Source organism: Dasypus novemcinctus, chromosome 10 (assembly GCF_030445035.2).
Source record: "Dasypus novemcinctus isolate mDasNov1 chromosome 10, mDasNov1.1.hap2, whole genome shotgun sequence".
NCBI classification, from domain to species: domain Eukaryota; kingdom Metazoa; phylum Chordata; class Mammalia; order Cingulata; family Dasypodidae; genus Dasypus; species Dasypus novemcinctus.
In genome coordinates, this window is record NC_080682.1 from 105273794 (window position 1) to 105284597 (window position 10804).

A 10804-nucleotide genomic window follows, 5' to 3' on the forward strand; every position below is an offset into this window, starting at 1 on the left:
TGCTCACCAGCTAAAACTAATAGCCCTTGTGAGTTCAGCAGAGCCTAAAATGCCAACTCTCATCAACTTCAATTAGGCATTTTACCCACGTGGCTGAGCTGAGTGTTTGAAGAACCTGTTTCCCTCAAGATGAGGATGGCATGAAATGGGGAAACAGACCAGCCCTGGGGGCTGACGGGCCTTCCTCTGTGGGTGGGGGCGGCAGGGGAACCTGAGCCCATGCCTCAGAACCCCTGAAGCAGTTTTGGTTTTGATGTGTCTTTCAGCAAAATGATGCCTCAACACCCAGGCCAGGTCTCTGCCTCGGAAGTCAGGGCCTCTGCCATCGTGCCCTGCCTGTGCCCTCCTGGGTCACTGGTACTTGAGGGTTTTGCAAACCTGACACCCTTTGTCAAGGAAGAGCTGAGGTTCGCCATCCAGAACAAGCACCTCTGCCACCGGCTGTCCTCTGCGCTGGAGTCGGTCACCACCAGCGACAGCCCCTCCAGATGTCCGTCATGAAGCTGAGGTCGGTTCCACGGCCGGGGTCCAATCTTTCAGCACGTATCGATTGTACACCCACCACGTGCACACCCACCACACGCACTCCCACCACACGCACTCCCACCACGCGCACACCCACCACGCGCACTCCCACTATGTGCACACCCACCACGCGCACTCCCAGCACGTGACACCCACCACGTGCACTCCCACCATGCGCACACCCACCACGTGCACACCCAGCACATGACACCCACCACGCACACACCCACCACGTGCACTCCCACCACACACACTCCCACCACACGCACTCCCACCACGCGCACACCCACCACACACACTCCCACTACGCGCACATCCACCACGCGCAATCCCAGCACGTGACACCCACCACGTGCACTCCCACCACGCGCACTCCCACCATGCGCACACCCACCACGTGCACACCCAGCACATGACACCCACCACGCACATGCCCACCACGCGCACGCCCACCACGCGCACACCCACCACGCCCACTCCACCATGCACACACCCAGCACGTGCCACCCATGTGCACTCCCACCACGCGAACACCCACCATGCACACACCCAGCACGTGACACCCACCACGCGCACTCCCACCACGTGCACACCCACCACGCGCAAACCCAGCATGTGCCACCCACTGCGTGCACTCCCATCACGTGCACACCCACCACGCGCACACCCAGCACGTGACACCCACCACGTGCACTCCCACCACTCGCACACCCACCACGCACACACCCAGCACGTGCCACCCACCATGTGCACTCCCACCACGCGAACACCCACCATGCACACACCCAGCACGTGACACCCACCACGCGCACTCCCACCACGTGCACACCCACCACGCGCAAACCCAGCATGTGCCACCCACTGCGTGCACTCCCATCACGTGCACACCCACCACATGCACACCCAGCACATGACACCCACCACGTGCACTCCCACCACTCGCACACCCACCACGCACACACCCAGCACGTGACACCCACCAAGCGCACTCCCACCATGCGCACTCCCACCACGCGCACTCCCACCGCACACACTCGCACTGCGTGCACACCCACCACACGCACTCCCACCACGTGCACACCCACCATGTGCACACCCTCCACATGCACACCCACCACATGCACACCCACCACGTGCACACCCACCACGTGCACACCCACCATGTGCACACCCACCACGTGCCAGGTGGGGCAGGTACTGGTGAATAAAACTAAATCACTGCCTCAGGAAGCTCGCCTCCTACCGGGAGGAGACAGACAATACATGGGGTAAGTAAAGGCATGACATGAGGGACCAGTGCATGGAGAAAAATAAAGCAGGGGAGGGGCAGGGAGAGTGGGGCAGAGGTGAGGCCGGAGGCCAGGGAAGGCCTCACTGACCGTGACCTTTGACCTGAGCAGAGAGATGGAAGGAGCCAGGTGGGTGCTTGGCAGAAGAGTGACACTGAGGCACTGATGTGGGGTGGGGTGGCGCACATGGAGGGCAGCAGGTGGCTGGGGGGAGTGCAGGGTGGGCAGCCAAGTATGAGTTGAGGTCATGAGTGGGGGTGGATCATGCTGGATCCTGTAGACTGTAAAGACATGACCCTTTACTCAGGGTGAGACAGGACCCTGTTGTGGCATTTTGGAGCAGAGTGGTGGCATGATCTGGATGTATTTTGAACAGGCTGCCCTGACTGGCGTGTTGAGAACAGACCGTGGGGAGTGCACAGAGACATCGCAGCAATCCAGGCAGGAGACAGGAGGGCTGGGGAGCAGGAGGGGGCAGGAGGGGGGCAGGAGGGGTGCTGGAAGGGTGGATTCAGAGCTCTGTGGAGCAGGGGGGGCAGGAGGGGTGCTGGAAGGGCAGATTCGGAGCTCTGTGGAGCAGGGGGGAGCAGGAGGGGTGCTGGAAGGGTGGATTAGGAGCTCTGTGGAGCAGGAGGGGGCAGGAGGGGTGCTGGAAGGGCGGATTAGGAGCTCTGTGGAGCAGGAGGGGGGCAGGAGGGGTGCTGGAAGGGCTGATTTGGAGCTCTATGGAGCAGGAGGGGGCAGGAGGGGTGCTGGAATGGTGGATTCGGAGCTCTGTGGAGCAGGGGTGGGCAGGAGGGGTGCTGGAAGGGTGGGTTCGGAGCTCTTGCAGGTGCAGCTGATTTACGGATAGCCTGGGCATAGGGTATGAGAAAGGGAGGACTCAGGGTGACGGCCAAGGTGTTGGCCTGAGCAGTGGTAAGGATGAAGCCCGTTTGCTGCTGGGCTTGGCAGACTGTGGGAAGTTGGGTGGGCACAGGGGCAGGAGGGCCGTCCTGGTCCATCTGTCCAGCCCTGCAGGAGGGGTGTCAGGGCGCAGCTGGGTGTGTGGGTGGGCAGCTCAGAAGAGAGCCAGGGCCCGAGATGGAAAGCTGGAGGCATCAGCGTGTAGTTAGAGCCAGGGCGCTGGGTGAGACCCCCTGCTGGGCCTGCATGGAGTGTGGTGAGGATTTCATCACCAGCAGAACCCGGGTGCCCACAGCGGAGCAGAGACCAGCAGCCCTGCGCGCCCTGCAGCGATGCCCACGGCCTTGGTGCCGTTGCTGCTCCCCCTTCAGTCCCATGTCTGGTGCCTCAGTCTCCCCACTCGGCACCTTTCCTAAGACCCCGGGAGTAACTGAGTCAGGCAGGCAGCTGCTGGCGGTGCTGTCCTCTCAGGGTGGCAGGAGCTGAACGGTCAGTCATTTTGTTGGACTGTCCTTCATGATTTCAACTTGAAGATCCTCATAAGCAGTTCAAAGACAGGCGCGTTTTGGACAAGGGGGAGTGCAGTGGCCAAACAGAACTGAGTTTGAGGGGAGAGGGGCTCAGCACCTTTGTGATCCTGGGGGGCGGCAGTGATGACCAGCTTAGGATCGACCTGAGCGTTCAATGAGACGATACTTGTTAAGAGTCTAGCAAAGGGCCTGGTTGCTAGTCGGCACTCGATGTGTGGGTGCTGGGGTGACCTAAATGATGCCGTAACCATGAGGTGTTGTTATGGGCATTAGCTGTGTCCCATTAACTTCAGAGGAGGTCGTGGAGGAGACGAACTTCCCACAAAATGTCCCGTGAGGGACAGTGCCCAGCATACCACGGGGCACTCAGATTCCAATTTTCTAATTAAATGTGTTGAGATAACAGGACACATTGGAAACAAACTTCCCATAGAGGGAGGGAAAGCATTTTGGAAGGCTAACTGGGGGGTTCTCCACAGGAAGAAGTGGGCAGCCTTCATGGAAACACTCCTTAAAGCCATCCAGTCCATCGGCTCTGATTCTGTGTTCACCAAAGTGACCTTGTAATTTTTTTATTTATAATTTTTTGAGATACCCGGGCCAGGGATTGAACCTGGGACCTCGTATGTGGGAAGCTGGAACTCAACCACTGAGCCACATTGGCTTCTCTGACTTGGTTGTTTTGTTTATTTTCTGTTTTTGTTTTTGTTTTTTCCAGGAGGCACCGGGAACCAAACCCGGGGCCTCCCACCTGGGAGTTGGGAGCGCAATCTCTTGAGCCACATTCGCTCCCATGATCTTGTGATTTTAAGTGAGTTTAATAAGTGGATTTTCCTATTGGGAAGAGAACATACCCACTGACCTACTTGAATATTCTCATCACCTTGGTTGCTGTAATTCTCATTTTAAAGTAAAACACTGAAGGAAGCAGATTTGGCTCAATGGATAGAGCATCTGCCTACCACATGGGAGGTCCAGGGTTCAAACCTAGGGCCTCCTGACCCATGTGATGAGCTGGCCCATGTGCAGTGCTTATGTGCACAAGGAGAGCCGTGCCATGCAGGGGTGTCTCCCGTATAGGGGAGCCCCAGGCGCAAGGAGTGCACCCATAAGGAGAGCAGCCCAGTGTGAAAAAAGTGCAGCCTGCCCAGGAGTGGCACTGCACATATGGAGAGCTGACACAGCAAGATGACGCAACCAAAAGACACAGATTCCTGGTGCCACTGATGAGAATATAAGCAGACACAGAAGAACACACAGCAAGTGGACACAGAGAGCAGGACAACTGCAGGGGAGGAAGGCAGGGAAGGGGAGAGAAATAAGAAAAATAAATAAATGAAGTAAAACCCTGAGCCGTGAAACCCATCGACAGCCATTTGGGCCACAGGAGCTGGTTTTCCAGATTCCAGGCACCTCCAGGAAGCTGGCAGATGGAGGGGCTGGCTCCAAAGGGGGAGGGTGGCCGAGGGGAGTGTTGCGTGGGGACAACACAGGATGAGGAGCCGGAGGCCTGGCTTTGCGTCCTGGTTTTGTCGCCTGCTGGCCTGCTGCATGGGCCGGTGATTCCTGGGGCATCCCTGGCACATTGCCACTGCCTACTCTGTGCCTCAGTTTCCTCATCAGTAAAATGAGGAAGCTGAACTCGATGGTCTTCAGAAAGCCTCTTCCAAATCTGACAGCCTGTGCCTCTGAGCTTTGCTCTATGTTCAAGCACTTCCTCGTGGGAGAAGACCCTGTGTCGTCCTCCTATCCTGATATCTGCAGGGGTGAAAGGAAAGGCTGGAGTTGGATTCCCGATGAAGACGCTGATGGCGATGCTAATAATAAGAATGACTGACACTTACATCGCACTCACTAGAAGCAGACCTGGTTCAGAGCCTGTTAACGGATTCGACTCCCACTACAGTCGCAAGAGGTAGGTCACATTGTCGAGTCCCGTGTTAGAGAGGACGCAGACTCGGCAGTGGCTGGTGACTTGCCTCGGTGCCTAGTGAGCAGTGAGGCTGAGTCAAGGCCAGCTGGACCTCAGTCCTGACGGAGGCCTGTGCGGTTCTGGGTCCGAGATGTAAAGGTGGACTCCTCTCACGTCTTCCCCCAGGCCGTGTTTCTCTAAACTGCGAGGCCCTCCACCTCCGTCCAGGCAAAGGCGGCTCACTGTTGAATTCCAAGGAGAAGGGAAACAGCCCTTCTGGAGGGGATCGCGGTGTCTGAGCCCCATCGGTCCTGGGGGAGTTCAGGCCCTGACGCACTCGTGGAGGACCAGACCCTGAAGCAGGGCAGGGTTTGTCCTCTGAGGACCCCCAGGAATCCTCAGGGGGCATGGGGGAGGGGCTCACTCTATTGTTAGATGGGACAATGGGTGGTGGACTTCACCTCTGCAGGTGGCACCCAGGCCTGGGTTGGGAGTGGGCTTGGGGTTCTGGTCCTCAGGAGCTGCTTGGGCGTCACCAGAGTTGGAGGGGAGGGTGCCGGGACAGGCCAGGGCAGAGAGCAGGGAACGGGGCTGTCCTTGGCTCAGGGCAGAGACCTCAGCCAAGCAAGAGGCAGGGGGAGGCCGGCTGGGGGTGCTCCCGAGGACGTTCCTGGCTCTGGGGCAGGGCCACGCTCACAAACACATCGTCTCCTGCTCTAAGTGACCACAGTTAGTGCCAGGAGCCATCAGTTTGAATGATCAAACTCATTTCAACATCCAAATGCATTATTAGAATAAGCTAAACTTTGAATTATTTATTTATTTATTAAATTACATTAAAAAAAATATGAGGTCCCATTCAACCCCACCGCCCCCGCCCCCCCTCCCCCCACAGCAACACTCTCTCCCATCATCATGACACATCCATTGCACCTGGTAAGTTCATCTCTGAGCATCACTGCACCCCATAGTCAATGGTCCACATCATAGCCCAGACTCTCTCACGTTCCATCCAGTGGGCCCTGGGGGGATCTACAGTGTCCCATAATTGTCTGTGAAGCACTATCCAGGACAACTCCATGTCCCAAAAACGCCTCCACATCTCATCTCTTCCTCCCGTTCCCCACACCCAGCAGCCCCCATGGCTACCATTCCCACACCCATTCCACATTTTCTCTGTGGACTTTGGATTGGTTGTGTCCATTGCACACCTATGTCAAGTGAGGGCTTAGATTCCACATGGGTACTGGATGCACTTCTCCCGCTTCTAGTTGTAGACACTCTAGGCTCCATGTTGTGGTGGTTGACCTTCTTCAACTCCATGTTAGCTGAGTGGAGTAAGTCCAATAAATCAAAGTGTAGGAGCTGAAGTCTGTTGAGGCTCTGGGCCTGGGTGTCATATTATCAGTCCAGAGATTCAAATCCCCTACATATGTCTTAAACCCAGCACCAACTACAATTCCAATAAAGTAAGAATAAGCTAAACTTTGATCGACTAACATCACCAATGTAATTTTTTAAAATTTTTTAAAAATTATTATTTTTATTCTGTCCCCTGCCACCCGATGGCTCCCTCGTCTGCCTCCTCTTTCTCGGCTCATCTTCTTTAGGAGGCACTGGGACCTGAGCCCTCCTGTGTGGGAGGCGAGAGTCCAACCACTTGAGCAGCTTCCACTCCCACCAATGTAATTTCAACGAGCAGTTCTTTGATACCTTCATTATTCATTCTCCAGCGTGCAGGTGTGTGGAAGGGTTTCACACAAAAGTCTAGAGCTACCCCGCCACCCCCAGGTCCCTGAGCACTAGGGCTGCCGTATTTGCTGTGGTAGTAAAAGGCAGTGGGTGTGATGTGGCAGCTGATGCCTGGCGTTCTTTGCCCCCATTAAGCGTGTGCCTTTAGGATTTTGTAGGGCCCCTGGAGAAGATGAAAGGAAAAAGAGGTGATGGGAAAGGAATGAGATTGCAGCGGCCAAATGCCGAAACAGGAAGAAGACGGAGTGCCTGCAGGAAGTGAGCGCCTTCCAGCCCCTCCTGCTCACTCTGCCTCCCCTCCCCACCTACCCACCCTTGTGGCCCAGCAGAAAGCGAGTGAAGGTGCCCCGGTACGAGTCAGCCAAAGGGGCGCTGGTGCAAACACCAGGAATCTGTCAGCTTGTATAAAGGGCATTTATTTGGGCTAAAATCTGTTGCCCGGTGCTGGAGCAAGAAGGCTGCCGACACCTGCCTGGGCTCAGGCTTCCTGGGTTCCTCCTTTCCCAGGACTCGTTCCTCTCCAGGCTCAGCTCCTCTGCTCACTCCACAAAGCCAGGGTAGAGGGTCAGGCAAATGGCTCTTCTCTTCCCAGGGCCTCTGCTGCGTCCAGTTGAGCTTCTCCCCTTCTCCCATATCTGCTGCTCTAGCTGCTTGCTTCCCAGGCTCCAGGATCAAAACTCCGACCTCCTTCTCTGCTGCGTGGTTTTCTCTCTGAGCCCCCACCCCCTTGGTCCTGCTGATGTGGACCAATCAGAGCCTTAATCATTATTTAATCAAGTCAAAGTGAAACCTCTGAATCCAATAAAATCTAATATGCCCAGAGGAAAAGACCAGTTCACAAACATAACCCAATATCTGTTTTTGGAATTCATAAACAATATCACACTGCAGCCCCTACCTGACCACTTTCTAAGACGTAGTAGTTGGTAGTAGAAATGCCATTTGCAGATGAAGAGGTGCTAAGTTCATTGGCACAATGAATGCACCTCTGGCTGTGTGAAAGGCAGGTGTGGGCATTAAAAACCACGGGGTGTCTGATGCCCAGATGCCCAGCAGCCTCGGCCAGTCTGAACATGTCCAGAGCCTCCAGGCTGCAGGGTACGGAGCCCAGGTAAAGAGGCTTCACTCCCCCATTGTCCCAGGAAAAGGAAGCTGCCAGCTCCTGTTTGGCTCACTATGAAAAGCCTTTAATTAATCTCTTCAAACAAGTTATTTCCTCAATCCACAAGCAGTGGTTGTGCTGTTTTTATGCTGCTGTCTAGTTCTTGGTTTCTCAGCCCTTCCTGCTCACACGACAGCCTGAGCCCCGGCTAAGTCCAGCAGCTCCCCTTCCTGAAGAGGGTGCACCCAGGGAACAGCCTCTGCGGGCAGGCGGGGGTCCAGGAGGCAGCCACCAGCAGTGACCCACAAAAGGTAGGGACCTCGAGTCTGGGTCTCTCCCCTGCCCCCAGCCCTTGCAGGTCAGAAGCCCCACAGGTGTGCTGTGAGCTGGAGGTGGAGCTCTCTGACCCTCAGGGGTCACAGCCTCCTTGTGGTGGAAACTCAAGGGCCACCCTGAAGCAGCCCCAAGTTCAAAGGCTTTTCCAGGGCTTATGTCCTCCCAAACCTGGGGCTGCTCTCCGTGCTTTGTGGGGCCTTGTATCCAGGGGCCAGGCTGATGACCCCGAGGTGTCCCAGGAGCTCCCTCAGGCCACCCCCTCCTCACTGGCCTTTGGCTCCCTTTCTGACACCCCTTACGTGTCCCCCAGGAGTTGGAGAAGCTGGAGAGTGTGAATGCTGACCCAAAGGCCCAGATGGAGGTGCTCAGGAATGAGAAGCAGCACTTGACATACATGTGCAACCGCCACCCACCCGCGGGCATTTTCCAGGCTCAGAATGGGCGGAAGATGAGAGAAACCCCTTCATCCAGCAGGTGCGAGGAGGAGCGCTGCAGAGCCCAGCAGCCGTGGTCTGGGGCACCTGGAGAGTCCTCGCTGAATGCTGCTGCACCCAGCACCTCGACGCCATGGGAGGTCTGACTTCCTGCCATCTCTACCATCCCCGCAGCAGAGACCCCCGAGGAGGGGACCCGGGGACTCCGCTGGGCCTCTCCACCCTGCCCGGCACAGGCTGTGGACCAGGACCAGGGCATCGTCACCTCCACTCCAGGCTCAGGCTGAGCCACACCGGCCGTGCCTAGAGCTCCACTGGCCCCGGGGAGGGTCCTCCGGCCTTTGCCCAGGACCCCCACCACTGGGGTTCCCACGGAAGAAGGGCTGCACCTTGGGCAGGAGGGCACTTCCCTCATCGCTGCTGCCGCCACCCCTCAGAGGGGAGATGCAGTGAGAACAGCTCCAGCGGAGCTGTGCCTTGGCCTCTGGCAAAGGTGCCGTTGGTACCAGATGAGCGTTTCCAAGGCCTTCAGTGCAGAACGAGGCATCGTGCTCTTTTGATGTTTGTTTCATACAACACTGGCGCGATGTTTCTAGGACTCTTCTCAGACCTGGTTTCTGCGAGCGTGGGGAGCTGCCATCAGGTGCAGCAGCTCACACCATGGTCAGATGGCGGGGGGGCTCGTCAGCCCCGGGGGGCAGGGGGGCTCGTGCAGACAGAGGCCTCCTTCCCTCGATGTTGCATCATAACCTGAAATCTGCCCACTTCCCTAGCAACAGCTAACAGCACAAAACCACAAGTCCGCCCACAAGTTTCTGCCAATCCCCAGCCACCCCGTAGCCCTCACTCCTCCTGCTCTACCCCGCCCTCCTCATTCTCTATATAACCCACTGCACTTCCTTAATAAAACGGACTTGCGCACAGACGTGGTCTCCGCGGCTTTCTTCCTCCCCTTGCCGTGCGTCCTCCACTCCTGAGAGCCCCTCTGATGCTGTCTGCCATAGCATCAGATGCCACTGCGGTCTAGTCTGACCCCTCCAACCCCCCCCCATCAGCATCGGGGTGCAAGCTGCCCCAGCCACACCTTGACACCCAGGTGTTGATGCCAGCTCCGTGGGCACGACTGCAGGTCCTCTGTGCAAACCCAGTTATATCCCAGGAAGAAAGCAGAAAGAAAATCCACCTTCCAAGGGGCTCCGACTCTGCTCAGTGACTTGGGTCAGGAGTTATTTCTAGGCAAGAAGGGCCAGGGAATTCCATTTTCCTTGTGCCTGAAAGCCAGTCAATGGAGGCACGCACTCAAAGCCCAGTGATGGCCAGGCTTTAGCATTGCTGGGTACTAGTGGCCCCATTTTTGCCATTTAGATCATTTTTTAAAAGCCTGGCCCAGAGCATTTGCAGCCGTGAGAAAATGTCCTGGTCACAAGGACTCTGGCCACTGTCTGTTAAATTCTGATGTTTCTGTGAAATCCTCAGAGTGTTTAATAATCCTATTCAGTATTATCATTGCAATTTTCTGTAAGAGAAAGTATTATTTATTTATCCTAATGTCTTTAACCTGTCAGTATAGTAAATTTTGGAACCAAGATATTGTAAACCTACATGTTGTGCTGGTTTCTGTTCTTTAAAATCTGTTGGTTGTTGAGATCTAGCCATTCCCTGCTCCCCACACCCACTCGGACTTGGGGGTGTTCAAATAGCCTCAAAGTGTCCTCTTTTGTCCTTTGGGCTGCTGTCAGGTAGGTTAATGGACCTTGAATCCTGTTCCTCAGGCTATGGCCCCTAATTGCTCCATTTCTCATTGACAAACCCTGCAGCTACTGCCAAGGATATCCCATGGGCCTCTTGTGAAGTCTTAGGATGGGATTTTGCTATAAAACCTGAATTGCTAAATACCTCAACTATCAGTTTCTGACTACAAACACTTAAAATGTGCACCTGTTCCACCAAAGCTTTTGACACCTGAATGACATCAGGGGTACTTCCGAATCTGTGGAGGCCATCTGGCATTGGTACCA

The 10804-nt window shown here is 55.9% G+C and overlaps 1 pseudogene; it reads left to right on the top strand.

The window, feature by feature from the left end:
- Positions 1 to 269: 269 nt before the first annotated feature.
- Positions 270 to 9073, top strand: LOC111766735 (cyclic AMP-dependent transcription factor ATF-3-like; annotated as a pseudogene).
- The last annotated feature ends 1731 nt before the right edge of the window (positions 9074 to 10804 follow it).